We start from the raw sequence: 21,104 nt of genomic DNA, 5'->3' as shown, positions 1-21,104 counted from the left end.
AAGTTTGATTAAATCCATTTAGTAATAGCAGAGATATAAAGTGAAAGTGCATCAAAACTTTAGCATGAACTTTAAGTACAAAAGGGGGGATAACTCATAAAATACAGGTGTCCCAGTTATGACCCTTGTGTCAAATGTTGTAGGTGGTGATGATGAACATATAATTTAAGTTTGAATCAAATCCCTTGTAAAATAACAGAGAAGATGCATCAAAATTAACATAAAATTCTAAGTAAAAAAGGGGCATAATTCATCAAATATTGGTGCCAGAGTTATGGACCTTTTGTCATATGATGTGGGTGATGATGTGGAAATACTATTTTAAGTTTGAATCAAATCCATTTAGAAATAACTGAGATAAAAGTGGAAGTGCACAAAAACTTTAACCTGAAAATCTAAGTAAAAAGGGGGGATAATTCATGAAATATTGGTGCAAGAGTCATGACCTTTGTGCCATATGATATGGGTGATGATGAGGAACAACTATTTTAAGTTCGAAGCAAATCCATCAAGTAATAACAAAGATAAAGAGAAAGTGCATTAAAACTTTAACAAAAGTGCGGACGCGGAAGGACGCTGACGCCGACGCCGGGTCGAGTAGGATAGCTCTTCATACTTCGTATAGTCGAGTTAAAAATCTAGAATGGCCGCAGACCCAGACGCCGACGTAAAGGTGAGTAGAATAGCTCTCGAATTAATTCTTATTGATCGTGTTGAAAGCAAACTAAGAATAAATGTCGCAAAATTAATCATGAATTGCTTACAAATAGAGTCAATATAAAACAAAACTTCTGAAAGGTATTACCTGTCATGCATTGGACGGTCAGCAAACGCAGACAGCATGATGATTTTTGTTTTCTACAATCGAGTCTTTTTCTATGTCTTTCAAATATTGTACAGCACTGTATTCTTTTTCTTTTTAGCCTGAAATAAATCATACTTTATAGACCTGATGTTACAGCGAAATCCACGTAGTCTAATAATTGGCAATCGCCTGTTAGGCGTGCTTTACAGTAATTCTCTTGCTAACTTTTGACTGGAGCATATGTTGTCAGAGCCGTTGACATCTAATCATTGACATACCCCTGCTGTAGGTTCAAGCCTTGCTCAAGGTCGTAAAAAGATTTGCTGAAGGTTGGTGGTCAATATTTGAACTTAATGTATTGAGAATCAAGGCTGCCAGACTGCCACAAAATACGCCCGTCTAAATATTCAGTTACGTAAATTCAAGGGCCATAATCCAAGAGTGCCTAAGGCGATTTGGGTGTTGTCGAGCTTGGCCGAGATATTATGCCCAAAAACATTGTCACTAAGTTTGTTGAAGATCGGATAAAAACTGTTTGACTTAGAGGGCGGACACAGCTAAATTCGCATATTTTTTCCGAGTTATTCAAGGGCCATAATCAAAGAGTGCCTGGGGCCATTTGGCAGCTTATTGAACTTGGCCGAGATATTATGTCCAGATTTATTGTCAGAAAGTTTGGTGAAGATCGAATGAAATCTGTTTGACTTAGAGAGCGAACATACTTTTGGACGCCGACCGCCCGCCCGCCCGCTACGGGTGTTCACATAATACGCCCCGCTCTTTCAGAGACGGGTGCATAATAATAAGGGAATTTAATGATTATAACATTGTTTAAGCAAACTGAAATGCTTAATTTGGAATGGCTTACATTTTAGGTTAGATATGAATTGAATGATTATTTAGATAATTAGATATAAACTGTAAGAGCAGTTGAGTTCACAAGACATGTAGCTGACGGACGGACGGATAGTTCAAACACTCTATGCCTGACGGGTTTTTTAAACCGTGGGCATGAAATATAATTTACATTTTACTTCGTACCATAATTTGCCTATAATACGGACAAACAAGATTATTTTCTATGTCCATCTTATATTCCTTAAAGATAAATAATTTGCAAATAATGTGTAAAATTATTTTCCGAATTTTGTTGGTAACATAATATAAATACGGTCGGAACTTAAGAGAAACCGGTTCGCTAATTTTTAAATACACTATACATTTACTTAAAACAGAATTTGTTAACATAGATTAATAGGAAGTAGTTATTGAAATAATGTTTATGTTCATTATTGTGCGAGCTGGTTTCTAATTAGTACTCCTACCTCATCAGATACCGAGTTCAAAGTCCTGTCTTATCGGCAGATGAATCAGTGACTCCAAACGAGGAGTCTAATAATTTACCATTTGAGCCACATTATATTTTGCCAGTCTGGGTAAGCACAGTGTGTCACGAATTTATGTGGCAATATATTATTTATACAATGCCTACTTGCCAAAAGAATTATTTTGACACATTTCTATGTATGATTAAAGAACTTTACTGTAATTCAAATAAATAATACAGACGTTTCGAGGTAATATTTCTCTTTACCTGAATGAAATCTACGTCTGCCATCATGGCCGTCAATGACTTTCTATTTTGTGCACGGGGTGTAGAATAGCTCTCTCAAATACATACGACTGTCGTGTCCATCAGGGCTTGATTTCCACTAAAACAACTGTTATCTTGCCCATCCAACAGTGCTGAAAATTTATATTCTACATTTCTAGCCTTATTCCACAAAAATGACTGTATATGACACTACGTTAATTTTTAACTCAGTAGTCGATCCATAAGTTGCTAAGTGATATACAGTAAGACAGGGCATATGTCAGTTTCGGGTTCAGACACAGACGCTTTATAAATTTGCATCACTTTCGGGGCCTGTATGCTATACAAGCCAGAGTCAGTGTACTTAATGAAATGTTTTATCAAAGTATCATATATCTAGGCATTACTTCCGCCGTTGGCGTCTTCTGCTGCTAACAATCATGGTAAAAATTCTCTTATGTCATCTGGCTATTATTTTAGTTACCGAAATTTATCATTTTGTAAAATTTAAATAATTAAAATTACCAGTCAATGTTACTTGCCAAATCTCTCAATATGTACAGGAAAAAAAATGCAAGTTGTGTCACAGAACTAGATGTCTGCCTATATCAACAGTAGCTTTCGGTGTAGCTTTTACATTTTACATCGTTTCAGATAAATAAATAGGCTCACGATAAACAAATTCAGTTCTTTAACCAGTAATATTTAGCTCTCCAACAAGCATATGGCTAACTCTGAAACCTTAAAAAGTATTAAAAACGCGCCGCGTAAACGGCAATTCTTAAGTAAGTTAGTACCTTACCGTGTTGAAAACAGTTAATCATCATGTTGACATAAGGGTTTCAGCGCACATATAATGACCGACATCGGCATGGTATCAGTACATCTTTGGTTTTTGGCATCTTCAGGGTACCAGCAAGGTAATTCTGCCTTAGTTCCATCGACTAAAATTTTCTTCCTTTTAATAATTCATAAATAACCACATTGTTTTTTTTCTTGGGTTTCTCACCAATACTTATTTATACCATATCACGTATGTAAAACTGAGTACTTCAAATTCCTTTAAAAATTAAATATTTATCCCGGATTACTTTTTGTATGGCAGATTATATAATATCGTATTAAAATTGTACAGTTTGAAAAAAAAACACCTCAAACTCACACAATTACGGTCACGGATTCGAGTCCCGTCTCAGACCGACTGGTAGCACTTGCCTTATTTAGACCGCAGCACAGCAGATTGCCCAAAAAAGTTTTTTTGTCTGACTTAAAATTACACCAGTCATGAAGAAAATTGACACTTCATAGTCTAACTAAACTTAATTAACGACTTGTATTCAAAGTGCCTTATAAATTATAAGCAATTAACTAAGTCCTTACGTGTATGGTCCAGGAAACTGCTTCTAGTCGGATAGTTCGGGTCCATCGTCTGACAGCCTGAGATTCCCATTGAATAGCTTGAGTTCCTCGACCTATACATCAAGGTTTACTTTCAGCAAAACCACAAACTACAAAACATATGCATATTTCAAAGCTCTTTGGAGAAAAATCAATCTTTGCTTTCTAAATATTTAAAGTTATGAATTGCTGACTGAATACTGGTAGTCATTATGTAACAATTAACAATAATGGATTTAAAGTAGAAAATAGTCAAAACAATGTAGGCCTATATGATAACCAAAAAATTAAAAAAATGTAGAAAATCTATTAACTTGAAAAGAAAATGAATGTGCATAACTTGGTTGAAAACTGTACACCTAAGTTAAATATAGCTAAAGAAAAAAAAACTAATTGTTCAGATAAATTACATACCTCATTGCGCCCGAGAAAAAAGACCCAAGCTGCACCGCCCACTAAACTATTGTGAAATCTGAAATGACATCCTTTCACGGCGCTTGTAAAGTCATCATCAGCCGCCATTACTGCACTGTCCACTAAACCATTGTGATATCTGCAACATGATATCTTCACACATGCTTGTAGTCAACATCAGCCGATATTTCGGAAAATAGTCTGTAGAGAAATGCATACAAAATAGGATAATATAAATAGCAATACACGTACCTGTTCATAATATAATGAAACGCACATTGTTTTCTGGTAATGCATGTCCATATCCGTCTGCATCTTTATTCTCAAAGTATCCCAAACTTCTACTAAACAATGGCGCGTGTTTACCCAATGTCGTCTGCACCTTACGTCCATCGTCTGCATATTTCTTGGTATATCTTTCCAGCTATCTAAAACTGACGGGGCAATTAGAATTATTAAAATACACCGTAATATTTAGTTTATTCCAATACTCACTAGAGTATAGGAATATTTGTAATAGTAGTACATGGCAGAAAGAAAAATACAATGCAATGAAACGAAAGACCAAGAACCCAATGCACGAACAATTCGCACTAACAAAACAACCCTTTTTGACAAAGCATCACAAACCATATCGTACACAACCGAGAAGACCACAATGAAGACACCAAAAACACCACCACAAACACTTAAAACCACCACAAACAATAAACACACCACCACAAACACACTACAAAACAAACACCACCACACTGCCGCAAACACCACCACAGACATCACCACAAACACAACAAAATAAACAGCACTACAAACATCACCACAAACACCACCAAATAGTCACCTACTGTAAACAAATCCCTGACAAGAGACCAACACTGAACACAAAGGTTCCCAATGAGCGCACTACTGTCCAGATTTTTGTTTAGATTCAAGTTTTACCTGAATCGCTTAGACTATTTAAAGCTAAGCATTTAACATGTGATCGGTTGAAGAATTTTCTTTCATTGCTGTCTGAAGACTTGGACGTCTGTCATCAATTGATACTATTGCCTAGAGGTAGATTTCAGTTTCCATCATAACCCTGTTTTTGTATAGATACAGAAAAGCATGTGTAAAAATAGAAACAAATATATATGAAAGAGTTACCACAAGAAAGAACTAAAAAACATACACACCCTCTGTGTTCCAAAATCTGCTTTATTACATTGTACATCTCCACGCCGGTCGTCCGTCTATACCATTGTCTAGATCTAGATTTCAGTTTCCATGGTAACCCTGTTTAAAGTATAGATAAAGATAGGCATGTGCACATGTAAGAACTGAAACAAATACTAGTAGTATAAGAAAGTGTTACCACTAGAAAGTAAATATATAAACCTTTTATGCGCCAAACCCTGCTTTATAACTCTTGGACATCTGAACGCCGGTCATACATTATATCATTGCTTTGATGAAGAGTATGTTTCCATGGTAACCCTGTTGAGTGTATAGATACAGAAAGGCATGTTTATAAATAGAAACAAATATAACAAAGTTTTGCAACATGAAAGAACTAGTAAACATACACACCCTCTGGGCTCCAAACTCTGCGTTAAATCTTTATACTATTGTCTAGTTGTAGAGGTACGTTTCCATGGCAACCCTATTGAGTGTAAAGATACGGAAGGGTATCTTAAACAAGAGGGCCTTGATGGCCCTATATCGCTCACCTGAGTTCCATTGCTCTTAATGATAAGATCATAGATCACATAGGTATACACATTAAATATTATCAGGATAAATATTTACATAATACTTAAGGGAGGTAATTTATCATAAATTCAGTCAAAAGTTATCTACCCTTATTGTCGGAGTCCATCTGATGGCATAAATGAAATTTCAAATATGTATCTTCATTGGTTACTGAGATATACCCATTTAAATTGAAACAAAGGGAGGTAATTTGACACAAAATAAGTCCATAGTTATCTAACCTGATTGTCTCAGTCCAACTAATGACAATAATAAAATTTCAAATGAGTCCTACAGGTACTTATTTTTAAAATCAGGGGAGGTAATCATATATTGGTATATGCATGTAGAAGATACAGAATACAAGCCTTTACAACAATATACTAGAAAAGTATTCATATTGATAAGCGTTCAATCAAGAGTTATCTAACATGACTATTTCTTACCATGGCAGACATAAATAACATTTCAAACCAATATCATTAGAAGTTGCTAAGGTATATTCATTTATATAAAAAACAAGAGCTGTCCGTAAGACAGCCAAGCTCGACTATATTGTCACAGAAGCAGGAAATTATTACCCAAAATGTTAAATATCAAAAGAATTTTAAGTTCGAAACGGGACATAATTTGACCAAAATGCATATCAGAGTTATGGGACTTGATGTTATCAACTAGTTTAATAACCCCGAAGAAACATGTTAAGTTTCAATTCAATATCTGCATTAGTTTTGGAGATAGTAACTTGCATGTAAAACTTTAACCAGAATTTTCTACGTCCAAAAGGGGGCATAATTTGCTCAAAATACATGTTAAGAGTTATGGAACTTGACCCAGTGAGGTTGGTAACTGACCTAGAAAAAGAATAAATAAGTTTCAAAGCTATATGCCTTTTGGTAATAGCTGTATGTACTTGCACGCAAAACTTTAACCAGGATTTTCTAAGTCCAAAAGGGGGCATAATTTGCCCAAAATACATGTCAGAGTTATGGGACTTGATTCTATCAACTAGTTTTATAACCCTGAAGACACATGTGAAGTTTCAATTTAATATCTGCATTAGTTTTGGAGATAGTAACTTGCACGTAAAACTTTAACCAGGATTTTCTAAGTCCAAAAGGGGGCATAATTTGCTCAAAATACATGTCAGATTTATGGGACTTGGCCCAGTGAGGTAGGTAATTGATCTAGAAAAAGAAAAAATAAGTTTCAAATCAATATGCCTTTTAGTAATAGCTGTATGTACTTGCACGCAAAACTTTAACCAGAATTTTCTAAGTCCAAAAGGGGGCATAATTTGGCCAAAATACATGTCAGAGTTATGGGACTTGACCCAGTGAGGTAGGTAATTGATCTAGAAAAAGAAAAAATAAGTTTCAAATCTATATGCCTTTTAGTAATAGCTGTATGTACTTGCACGCAAAACTTTAACCAAAATTTTCTAAGTACAAAAGGGGGCATAATTTGGCCAAAATGAAGGTCAGAGTTATGGGACTTGATGCTATCAACTAGTTTTATAACCCCGAAGACACATGTGAAGTTTCAATTCAATATCTGCATTAGTTTTGGAGATAGTAACTTGCATGTAAAACTTTAACCTGAATTTTCTAAGTCCAAAAGGGGGCATAATTTGCTCAAAATACATGTCAGAGTTATGGAACTTGACCCAGTGAGGTTGGTAATTGACCTAGAAAAAGAATAAATAAGTTTCAAAGCTATATGCCTTTAAATGATAGCTGTATGTACTTGCATGCAAAAACTTAACCAAGGTGTGACGCCGACGCCGACGCCGACGCCGACGCCAGGGTGAGTAGAATAGCTAGACTATTCTTCGAATAGTCGAGCTAAAAAATAAAGAGAGGTAATTTGTCATAAATCAATAATAATTATCAATATGTATCTACATTGTGTCTGAAATCATTAGTCCTCCACCTCTGATTTATGTGGGGAAGTTGGCAGTTACTTGCGGGGAACAGGTTTGTACTGATACAGAATCCAGGAACACTGGTTAGATTAACTGCCCGCCGTTACATGACTGAAATACTGTTGAACAAGAGCACCGCCTTGCTGAAGCTGTCCTACCCATGATTTTCTAAGTCCCAAAAGGGCCATATTTCTTGCAAAAAGCAGGATGGAGTTATGTTTCTTGATGTACAGAGTCAGCTTATGATGGTGAACAAAAGTTGCAAGTTTCAAAGCAATAGCTTTGATAGTTATTGCTTTGATAGTTTAGGAGAAAAGTTTACCTAAACATAAAACTTCACCAATAAATCTGATATTTTCTAAGTCCAAAAGGGGCCATAATTCTTTCAAAAACAGGACAGAGTTCTGTTTCTTGCTGTACAGGATCAACATATGATGGTGAACAAGTGTTGCAAGTTTTAAAGCAATAGCTTTGATAGTTTATGAGAAAAGATGACCTAAACATAAAACTTAACCAAGAAAACTAATTTTCTAAGTCCAAAAGGGGCAACAATTCTTGCAAAAGCAGGACAGAGTTATGTTTCTTAATGTACAGTGTCAGCTTATGATGGTGAACAACTGTCGCAAGTTTCAAAGCAATAGCTTTGATAGTTTAGGAGAAAAGCTGACCTAAACATAAAACTTTACCAAGAAATCTGATATTTTCTAAGTCCAAAAGGGGGCATAATTCTTGCAAAAAGCAGGATGGAGTTATGTTTCTTGCTGTACAGGGTCAGCTATTGATGGTTAAAAAGTTTGCAAGTTTCAAAGCAATACCTTTGATAATTTAGGAGAAAAGCTGACCTAAACATAAACCTTAACCCGGCAACGCCGACGCCGACGCCGACCAAGTGATGACAATAACTCATCATTTTTTTTTCTCAAAATATCAGATGAGCTAAAAATGGCGTTAAACCCAAAACAAACAAACAAAATATGTATCTACACTGATTGTCCCTTCATTTGTTACGGAGAGAGAAACAAAGGGAGATAATTTGACATAAAATCAGTCCATAGTTATCTACCCCGATTGTCTCATTCCAACTAATGACAATAATGAAATTTGAAATGAGTCCTATAAGTACTTACTGATATAAATCTATTTTGATTAAAATCTGGGGAGGTAATCAGATATAAAATAACTGCATAGTTATCTACACTGATTTTCTAGGTCAACCAAAGGACATACTTTAAGTTCCAAAACCAATACAATCAATAGTTGCTGAAATATAACCATTTAATGGGTAAGTGCTGACCTTAACCTCAATGTGTGACCTTGACCTTCAAGCTGTGGGAACCAATATCTTATTGTGATTTAAGTTGTGTGCATGATTTTTTAAAGTTGAATGCAAAATCTGGCATCTATCATGTTCACAAGGTAAAAATTAACATTTTTTGGCACTTTCAATGTATATTCAGGGGCCATAACTCTAGAAACTATGATTGGATCTGATGATGGGTTAGGGTTAGAGTAAGAGTTATTTTGCAAGTTTGTATCAAATCAAACCATACATGAAGTCTCTATATGGCTGCAAAAGACAAAATAGCAAAATATGGCCCTTTAAGGGGCCATAACTCTAGAACCCATGATGGGATCTAGCCAGTTTGCGAAAGGAACCGATTATGTCAATACAAGTTGTGTGCACGTTTGATTAAAGTTGATCGCAAAATGTTGTCTCTGTCGTGTTCACAAGCCAAAAATTGCAAATTTTGGCCCTTTAAGGGCCAATAACTCTGGAACCTATAATTGAATCTGACCAGTTTTGGAAAGAGTCCGAGATATTATGCCCATACAAGTTATGTGCAAGTTTGATAACAAGAGCTGTCCGTAAGACAGCCAAGCTCGACTATTCGAAATATTGTCCCAGAAGCAGGAAAATATTACCCAAAAAGGTTAAACATCAAAAGAGTTTTAAGTTCAAAAGGGGGAATAATTTGACCAAAATGCATATCAGTTATGGGACTTGCTGCTATCAACTAGTTTTATAACCCCGAAGGCACATGTGAAGTTTCAATTCAATATCTGCATTAGTTTTGGAGATAGAAACTTGCATGTAAAACTTTAACCAGAATTTTCAGTCCAAAAGGGGGCATAATTTGCCCAAAATACATGCCAGAGTTGTGGGACTTGATCCAGTGAGGTTAGTAATTGATCTAGAAAAAGAAAGAATAAGTTTCAAATCTATATGCCTTTTAGTAATAGCTGTATGTACTTGCACGCAAAACTTTAACCAGAATTTGCTAAGTCCAAAAGGGGACATAATTTGGCCAAAATGAAGGTCAGAGTTATGGGACTTGCTGCTATCAACTAGTTTTATAACCCCGAAGACACAAGTGAAGTTTCAAATCAATATCTGCATTAGTTTTGGAGATAATAACTTGCATGTAAAACTTTAACCAAAATTTTCTAAGTCTAAAAGGGGGCATAATTTGCTCAAAAAACATGTCAGAGTTATGGGACTTGACCCAGTGAAGTTGGTAAATGATCTAGAAAAAGAAAAAATAAGTTTCAAATCTATATGCCTTTTAGAAATAGCTGTATGTACTTGCACGCAAAACTTTAACCAGAATTTTCTAAGTCCAAAAGGGAGCATAATTTGGCCAAAATGAAGGTCAGAGTTATGGGACTTGCTGCTATCAACTAGATTTATAACCCCGAAGACACATGTGAAGTTTCAAATCAATATCTGCATTAGTTTTGGAGATAGTAACTTGCATGTAAAACTTTAACCAAAATTTTCTAAGTCTAAAAGGGGGCATAATTTGCTCAAAATACATGTCAGAGTTATGGGTCTTGACCCAGTGAGGTTGGTAATTGATCTAGAAAAAGAAAAAAATAAGTTTCAAATCTATATGCCTTTTAGAAATAGCTGTATGTACTTGCACGCAAAACTTTAACCAGAATTTTCTAAGTCCAAAAGGGGGCATAATTTGGCCAAAATGAAGGTCAGAGTTATGGGACTTGCTGCTATCAACTAGTTTTATAACCCCGAAGACAGATGTGAAGTTTCAAATCAATATCTGCATTAGTTTTGGAGATAGTAACTTGCATGTAAAACTTTAACCAAAATTTTCTAAGTCAAAAAGGGGGCATAATTTGCTCAAAATACATGTCAGAGTTATGGGACTTGACCCAGAGAGGTTGGTAATTGACCTAGAAAAAGAAAAAATAAGTTTCAAAGCTATATGCCTTTAATTGATGGCTGTATGTACTTGCATGCAAAAACTTAACCAAGGTGTGACGCCGACGCCGACGCCAGGGTGAGTAGAATAGCTAGACTATTCTTCGAATAGTCGAGCTAAAAATCAAGTAAAAAATGTGGTTTCTATCGTGTTCACAAGGAAATTGTGGAAAGACGGACGACGGACGGACGGACGACGGACGAAGGGCGATCACAAAAGCTTACCCTGCTAAAAATCAGAATAAACATATCATAGTGTTGTCTCAGTAAGAAAATGTAAATATACACACCACTTATGCTCCAAATTCTGCTGTAAAACTTTGTACATCTGAACGCCGGTCACCTGTTATACCACTGCATAGATGCGAATGTATGTTTCCATGGTAGCCCTGTTGACATTGTGAGTAAACATACAGATACATTTCATAGATGTAGATGTATGTTTCCATGGTAAACCTATTTCGTGTTTAAAGGTATGTAAAAACGTGAACAATTACTTCATACCGTCTGTGTATTAAAAGTATGCATTTGAAACTTAATGTATAATAGATAAATACAGCAAAGTTATTAATAAATACATGTGATGAGGATTTCATACATTTGAAGTAAATATCTAAAGAAAAAATATTTAAGTAACAAGAGCTGTCAGTGGACAGCGCGCTCGACTATTCTCAGTGCTTGATAGTATAACTTAAGCTATGAGTAAAACTTTAACATTACACAATAAGCATATTCTAAGTCGAAAAGGGGCCATAATTCAGTCAAAATGCTTAATAGAGTTGCCTCTTCCTTTTTACAGACTGGGGTCATGATGGTAAACAAGTATGCAAAATATGAAAGCAATATCTCAATGGACTTTGAAAATATTTGGGGTGGTACGCAAACTTTAACATTACAATAAGCATATTCTAAGTCGAAAAGGGGCCATAATTCAGTCAAAATGCTTGACAGAGTTGCCTCCTCCTTTTTACAGACTGGGGTCATGATGGTAAACAAGTATGCAAAATATGAAAGCAATATCTCAATGGACTTTGAAAATATTTGGGGTGGTACGCAGACTTTAACATTACAATAAGCATATTCTAAGTCAACAAGGGACTATAATTCAGTCAAAATGCTTGATAGAGTTGTCTGCTCCTGTTTACTGACTGGGGTCATGATGGTAAACAAGTATGCAAAATATGAAAGCAATATCTCAATGGACTTTGAAAATATTTGGGTGGGTACGCAAACTTTAACATTACAATAAGCATACTCTAAGTCGAAAATGGGCTATAATTCAGTCAAAATGCTTGATAGAGTTATCTGCTCCTGCTTACAGACTGGGGTCATGATGGTAAAGAAGTATGCAAAATATGAAAGCAATATCTCAATGGACTTTGAAAATATTTGGGGTGTTACGCAAACTTTAACATTTGTGTGACGCTCACGCTCACGCTAACGCCGACGCCGGGGCGAGTAGGATAGCTTCCCTATTCTTCGAATAGTCGAGCTAAAATGGCCATTTGATATCTTTAAGGCACAGGAAGACATGTATAAGAACAGAAACAAATATCATTTCTAGTGGTACCTTAGAAATTCCAGACAAAGAAAATATGAAAACATGCACAACATTTATGCTCGAAATCTGACAACAGCTTCGTCCATGATCTGTGTGTACGTTCTTGATCTTTGCCACTAAATCGTAACCTAAAATAAATGAAAAAAGAAAATATGATTTTGTTAAACGTTAATGTCTCACTTGCCAATAAAACTATTTTACAAAACATGTTTCCATGAAAATTTCAATTGCAGAAGACAAATAACTAAAAAAACAATGAAGGAAATCCATGAACAATATTACAGCCAAGGCAGATGTTTACGTTACAAGAGCTGTCCATAAGATAGCGTGCTCGACTATTCGACAACTAATGTCAAACAAGACTTATATATTGGCAAGATTTACATATCTGATTCATTTCGGCAACAAATAGCGTGCAAAACTTCAATCAAAATTTCAAAATGAAATTAGGGATACTAGTATGAATGTTTCTCATTGCAGAGTTGGTGCAGCCGTTCTGCGCCTGCGCGGAATTATTATCCATTGGAGCGCACGGCAAAATTACTCATTTTTTTTCATGTCCGCACGCATTTAGAGTATCAAATGCATAATATACTGACTAGAGGTTATGGTTAGTATCACCATGGTTACAAAATATATACATTTAAGATATTTTCTTTCAAATTTAGTTAATCCGGTATTTACCGGAGTCTGTAATATATCACAGGTGCACCAACTCTGTATTTAGTCACAGCCTACTAGTATACCTTTGGATTAATTTCAACAAAGAGTTCCATAATTTGTTATGGGAGATGGTTGTCCTGCGTGCAGTTTCAAATCGTTTCTGAGATACAGCTTCATTTGCGTAATTTTCTAAGTCGAAAAAGGGCCATTATTTAAATTCTATTCAACCAAGAATTATCTAAGTCTAGCATTATTTGAAGTTTCAATCAAATACATGTGGCTGTTACTGAAATACGGCTTGACAGCTGCATGCAAAACTTAACCAAATTTTCTAAGTTGAAAAAGTGTGATTCTTTGAACTTAATTCAAGCAAGTGTAAATTAACTCGGTTACAGCAGCAGGCTTGGTGCCTGAGAAGCATTGCGTGAAGTTTCAATCGAATACATACAGATGTTGCTTGGATGCAATCTTTACAACCTTTAACCCAGTTTTCTAAATCAAAATTGCCATACTTTGTTTTAAAGGTCCATAATGCTTTAAATTTTTTATCTTAAAAACAGATGGAACAGCTTTCCAAATAGATGTTATACGTTCTTATATAATTAGAAAAGCACTACTTTTAATAATGCACATGAACTGTTATAGGAAGAACCTTAAAGGGAGGTAATAAAAAGCAATAGATTCTAAAAACATTCTAGAATATTCAGCAATATTCAAATCTTTGACAAACGTTAAAGAAAATAATTATCAGAAATAGAATTTAACAAGAAATTAATGTATTTATGCTCATAACGGAAAGTGTGGCAGCCACATTTTAAACAAAGACATTATCAGCCTTTAAATTCAATCAAGAGTTACCATACTTAATTACTGCACTATTTTGGATGACTGGGATGACTGGGAAACATTGTTTGAAGATACATAAAGCTGTTACTGAGATACGGCTTGCTAGTTAATTGCATGTAAAAACGTAAAGTTAAACCAAAATTTCTATGTAGAAAAAGGGCCATAATTTGTATGAAACAAAATAGTCATCTAACTTGGTTAAATTTCAGTAGATTTGGTGACTGGAAAGCGTTGTGCAAAGTTTACATTCGATACATGCAATAGTTACTGAGATATGATCTTGCACCTAAATATTCAACCAAGGTGTAACGCCCACGTCGACGTCCTGGTGAGTAGAATAGCTCTCACTATTCTTCAAAAAGTCGAGCTAAAATGCATTATAGGCGTGTGTACAAGAGCAGAGACAAAATTAATGTTAATACTTGTATTGCCTTTATGATTATATTCAATATAAGGGAAAAGAAAACATACACACCTGATATGCTTTGAATCTGAAAACACACCCGTCAATGTTCTGTATATCTGCACTTAAATCTTTGCCACCACAGTTAAAAGGAAACTGCAAAAATAAAACATGATTTTGTTAAACGTAAATGTCTCACTTGTAATTAAAGCTATCAAAGCAATTTTAATGCATTTGTTGTCATGGTAACATCACTTTTATGAAGCTTACAATCAATAGAAAGACTCAGAATCTGTGTAAAACTTAACTTCCGATGAAGACTTTCGGGTCTAACAGTTTTCATTTCCGAGATAAGTGTAACCAAAAAATAAGTTAACTTGTTGTCAGGCTTTCCTTGTCCTTTAAGGCTACTTGCCTATCGTGGCTTGACAGCAAATGATGTAAATGGCTAAGAGCAACAGAAAAGCATCAAACTTGATTTCAAGTCAATATTCTAAAATCAATTTTGTATTTTGATGGTAGACAAGAAGTCGGTAAGCCATTAAACTAAGCCCCCCCCCCCCCCACTTCCACACCCTTTAGCACATGGATGCCAGGTTGTTGTGACACGGTCACATAAATGAGACTTAAACATATTCCAGTTAAAAAAAAACTTGCACAATACACACTTTGATTGTTTCCGTAGCAACAGTTCATTTGACACAATAGCAACATGTACAGGCGATAATTCTGTTATATCTATCTAGTTTGAGCATAATCATGGCAAAGTTCAGTGTGTGTATAAAAATTCTTCAGAACTGACTGGCTGTCAACACGCGGTGAAATACATTAACGCTATAAACAATAAACATCCTTTGGTATTATTCTTCATCATCAGTCCCTAGAAAACGGAGGCATAAGCTATTTCTATAGAAATAGCCTTTTGTGTTTACAGCAATTTGAGTGATCGTCACAGGTAAAAATTCAGTAGAAAACACAAATGAATCATTTAAAAGTTTAAGGTGATGTCACTTTTTGAATTTCCGGTGAATAACAAAAAACCAAAGAATATTCAGTTCTTTCCAAAAACTGTTATATTATGATTCAACCAAATAGTTTCCATTGTCTACCAGAAAGGAACAATTCTTATATCTTAATATTGAGATTTGATACCTTTATAACAGACAGTAAACTAAAACAATAGACATTCATATGTGACGTCGGTGAGCTCAACAAAGCAATTTCAAGCACAAATATTAATGTGGAATGTAAAGTAAGTTACACACTACAATATCCGTCCAAGATACTTTCAAAAACAATGCATTTGCAGAATAGAGAGATAAAAGTAATTTTGACAGCTCGTGAAAACTAATGACACATTTTGACAGGTATATGATGACTCATGACCTAATTAATTTTTTTCTGTTATTTCTAACTTCCAGCTTGATTTTCATAAAATGGGTATTCTTTATTGTAGCTTACAACTCGTACATTAAAACAATAAAAGAATATATTGTTACCTCACTGTCGTTTTGTCTATCCATCTCTCGTACGAATTCCTATTGTTTCAGTCATTTGTCAGTAATTAGAGCAACTCACAGTGTTGCAATCATACAAAACACATCCCTTATTTTCACATAGATATTGAGGATTTATTTAATGAGCACATGTATTGGAAACACAATTTCAATACCGACTGTGTATTGTAATAATGCTAAACTATCTCAGCCGTGACATCTCCTTAACTGAATAAATGAAAAAAGGGGAGAAAGACAGCAGAGTAAAAATACGTACCATTTTCCCCATTTTCTTGACGTGCTCCTATGAAAACCCACGCTAGCGCTAACAATGAAAATTTGTAGTCATGAAAGTCACGTGCAAAGTGAACTGAGTAAAAAGTGCCCCGGGAATAACGTGTTGATTAATTCACAAAGATTGAGTGAATTGTGTAAGATTTTGTCAAACATGTTTTGTGTAACCGGGTCATTGCACTTCACCAGTGGTCTGTGTAATCATTGTATACCTTTCTAAACGTTAACTTTGTTGTATCTCATAATTATGGCAATATAGTAGTCGCAACTTGACCGCGATGGTTGGCCCTTTGGCTGATTATTCTTATCGACTATTTCATTGTAGAAATAAGGGGTGTAGCCGTATATCTAATTAGAGTGTTAAATATGCTTACATTGGATCAGTTAAAACTTTCTCGTGCAGCTCCTGTTTCTTCTTCTTGTTTCTTTTTTTTTCAACAAAATTTGCTTGACAATACACAGTGTATATAAGAAGCGTTACCATACAAGCGTTTTACGTACACTCCTTTTCAGTAGTAGGTTTTGCCTCATTACGTATTATAATGCAAAGGTCAACCATCGGGGTCAACTTGCGTCCAGTATACCTTGACCTGTGCCGGCGGCTCAGGGAGCGACACGCAGTCGAAGGTCACATGTACAATATCTGGATGGTACAGCATCTGGTCAGTTTCTCTGTTCTCGAGACTTTTCTATCACATCCCTGTAAATTTGGAATTTGACCGGTTGGCCGTTAGTGTAGGCTTATAATACCATCCCCGCCTCACCTTTTGCTCTGAATTCTTTCCAAACATATTTTTTTCCAGAATGACATATCCCATTACCCATGCCTGGTAGGGGCGATGTTTGTCGGGGTGATATTCGGCGGGACGACGTTAGGCAGAGCGACGTTTAAAATTTGGTGGGGCAACGTGTAACAGGGTGCCAGAGCGACGTTTTTCGTAATGTAGCTGCGACAGAACGAAATGAAATCAGCTACAATAGAGATAGCTCCCTTGCCAGCCTTTCAGATCAATATCCCATACAACAGCCACCGGTTCGATCTCAAACTTAGGGTGCCGAAGGGCTCCCCTACCTACTGCAGAAGGCATAATGCCAATTTTTCCTTAAATGTCACGGGTTTCATGACGACCCCTTTTTCTATGTCATGGCTTTCGGTCTACAATGTGTGAAAATCCCTGCTAAAATCTTAGCCCGCAACAGAGGGCGATAGGGAGATTCGGGAATTTCGGCTTATGTCAATTTAAAGGTATGACTTGGTACGAAACTTTTGCATTTAAATCCAACAGTGGTTCTTCCTTTTATAAAATTCTTGCGAAGGAATATCTAATTGTCTTTTTTTTTCAGATACAGCAGTGTAGTTGCAATGTAAGTGAAGGATATTGAGGTGGGGAAGTGAGAACAGCATACTTCGCTTCCTGAACGCCTCTCAAAGTATGAACCTTAAATCGTTATGTAAAAGGAAGTTTTAATATGTAATGTTACTATAAAACAAGAATCTGATATCAAAACAAAACACTGACAAATGTTTTATACATTAATGTTTTTATTGAAATATTTGAACAATTCATTAAGAAAACAAGACAAAATATCGAACCCACCCCCTCCCCCTTAAAAAACAATATCTCCAACGGGAATCAAAGTGTAAAGCCCCTGCCTTAAGGTATTTTGATCTCTTTTGAAAATTAATGACGGCCGTGCAGTGTGATACGATTCTTGTGTAGGCTGTCATTTGTTCTTCAAATGATATATATATACGGCTCTTATCTTTTTATCAAACACCTTCTAGATCTAGTAACCAATGATGAACGTGATTCTCGCGCAAACACAAGGACGCATCCTTTTCATGATAATTGATACAACAACAATTAACACTGCGTGTGGGTATTATTTTAAGTTCTGTTGGTATCTGTACTTCTGTCATTTTAACTATTTTTAACTATGGCAAAATAGTTCAGTCGGGTAAACTGCAATATCCGTAACAAGTCGTCATATCTTTTTGTATAAGGGTTTGAATCCTCATGAACCTTATTTTTCAGATTATTCTTCATATCAATTTTCCTTTCTGGTCCCATATTCTTCATTTCTGATTTTGATGTTTTGTACTAACTTTACATTAATATGTTTTTACACAACATGTGTCCATTATTCATTTTTACATGCATATAGAGCTATAAGCATTATTTATTTTTAATTTTATTGATTTTACTAGATCCTACCATAATCAATAAGCGGGACGCTTGAGTGATCTGAAAATGGTACTATTAAGTACTCTGTGCCTATGATCATTGTTTGAAATAAACCGAAGGTCACCGATTCTATCAGATGTCACGTAGGCCTAGATCTACTTTAAACTTGTCAGTTTATGATAAAAATAACAACATGTTTTCTTTTTCAAATATGTAGATCTAGGCACTAGAATCTAGAACCCGGTGAACTGTATTCCGTATTTTTTGCTTTTCTTTGTAAAGTTAAATATAACAAATTTACCGTCTGAAGGTGTCTTATATTTTTAGGATATTGTCAGTGTTTAGGCCTACAGTACGGTGTTCCGTTTTGGACAATCGTGACTTTTTATTTAATACTAAACCGCGATGCACGATGGTACGATGACAAAAACGCGATGGAGCGATGGCACGATGATGAAACAACGATGGTAGGATGGTGAAAACGCGATGGCAGAATGATGAAATCGCGACGGTGCGATGGTACGATGGTGAAATGTCGATGTAATATCGCGTTTTCATCATCGTACCATCGCGTTTACACCACCGTATCATCGCGTTTTCATCATCATGCCATCGCGTTTCACCATCGTGTCATCGCGTTTTCATCATCGTACCATCGCATTTTCACCATCGCGTCATCGCGTTTTCTCCATCGTACCACCGCGTTATCACCATCGTACCATCGCCTTCCGGTGGTCACGCGCAGTGGTACAGTATACATGTCAGTAAAATAAGGCTTTATACAATCTCTTTTTCTCATTGCACCATGTACCTTCTACATCCTAACAAGAATAAGCTGAGTTTGAATAATACCATATGACTATTACACCCAGCTTTTTATTTACTTCCATGCATACATAAAATACAAAGGACGTGGCCTTGAAGATTTTACAGCCTTTAATAAACTGAGCACTGAACATTTTGTAAAACATTTTGCAAAACGGCAGAATCTAAACTGAGGGGTGAATGCGAAAGAGTTCTAAGTGCTTCTTTATTTATATGCACTTAGAACTCTTTCGCATTCACCCCTCGAAATTTAATTTAATGGTAAATTTCTCCTCACACAATACATTGAGATACATTCATCTAGTGTTGTCAAAAATACAAGAGTATGTGACTAGCTCTACGCATTTCTAACCAGAAGACGATGGTACGATGGTAAAAACGCGATGGTATGATGTTGAAAACGCGATGGTACGATGGTGAGAACGCGATGGTACGATGGTGAAACCATGATGGTACGATGATGATAACGCGATGGCACGATGGTGAAAAGTTAAACGCGATGGTACGCTGGTGAAAACGCGATGACACGACGGTACGATGATCAAAACGCGATGGCACGATGGTGCGATGGTGAAAACGCGATGGTACGATGATGAAAACGCGATATTACATAGATATTTCACCATCGTACCATCGCCATTTTATCAGCCTGCCATCGCGTTTTCTTCATCCTGCCATCGTTGTTTCATCATCGTGCCATCGCGTTTCTGTCATCGTACCATCGTGCATCGCCATTCGCGGTTTAGTATTTTTTTGAACATGGACAGGGGCGGTCCAGTCTACTCTGAACAAGTTTTACAATGATTCTGGGTGTAGTTAAACTTTAACCATTCACCATCCTATTGCAGCTTTGGACTTTTGAGCGCACGTGCGTAGCTATGTCTATCTACGACGTGCCTGCTTTTATTATCTGTACTGAAATGCAACTTGTCTGAGGAAAAAATAGTGAAATATATTCTAGCTCTACTGTGAAGAAATAATTAATCTAAAATACTCTTACATATATAGGCCTATTGTTGATCAACCTACTTCCTTCTCTATCTTATAAAAACACTCCTTATGACGTCATATCCCAATGAATCCATCAACTAAATGTGACGTAATAGTACTTAAATAGAATCCAGTTGTACTGGCAGATTTATGACTGGCTGGATAATTCTTTTTAAACACTCGACATTAAACAGGGAATAAGATCAACAGATGCTAGATCTAGATAGATCTATATAGATTTAAATACATTAAAAAATAGTTGAAAATGCTTGGGCTGTGACTAAAAACAGAGTTGGTGCGCCTGTGATATATTACAGACTCCGGTCTATACCGGATTAACTAAATTTGAACGAAAATATCTTAAACGTATATATTTTGTAACCATGGTGATACTAACCCTAACCTTTAGTCAGTATATTATGCATACTATACACTAAATGCGTGCGGACATGCAAAAAAAAAAAAAGAGTAATTTTGCGTTCGCTGCAGTTGATAATAATTCCGTGCATGCGCAGAAATGGCTGCACCGACTCTACAATGAGAAGCATTCCAATGCTTAACTCTTACTGCAACAATCATCAAATAAGTGACCTCACGGTTTGTGACAACTCTTCCAAAGATTGCTGCGATTGAAAGATCCGGACCTTGATCGGAGTTCCGCTTAAAGACTCGTAGACTTTGAGGAAGAATTTGTGCCGTCATAACAACGTCACAAAAAGCTAAAGACCAACCTATGACAGAACTTTATGTCAAA

At 35.9% G+C, this 21,104-nt stretch overlaps 1 protein-coding gene across 1 annotated transcript in view; it reads right to left on the bottom strand.

Moving 5' to 3' along the window:
- LOC123538377 (protein D1-like) overlaps positions 1 to 20,468 on the bottom strand; it is a 44,508-nt gene extending 24,040 nt beyond the window's left edge. The window contains exon 1 of the mRNA XM_053529449.1: positions 20,361 to 20,468. The gene's annotated coding sequence lies outside the window, so the exon portion shown is untranslated. The remainder of the gene's footprint in view (positions 1 to 20,360) is intronic.
- Positions 20,469 to 21,104: the final 636 nt, after the last annotated feature.

The sequence above is a fragment of the Mercenaria mercenaria genome, chromosome 18 (genome assembly GCF_021730395.1).
Source record: "Mercenaria mercenaria strain notata chromosome 18, MADL_Memer_1, whole genome shotgun sequence".
In the NCBI taxonomy this organism is placed as follows: domain Eukaryota; kingdom Metazoa; phylum Mollusca; class Bivalvia; order Venerida; family Veneridae; genus Mercenaria; species Mercenaria mercenaria.
The sequence above is the reverse complement of the archived record's forward strand: the minus strand, read 5'-3'. Positions and strand labels throughout refer to the sequence as shown.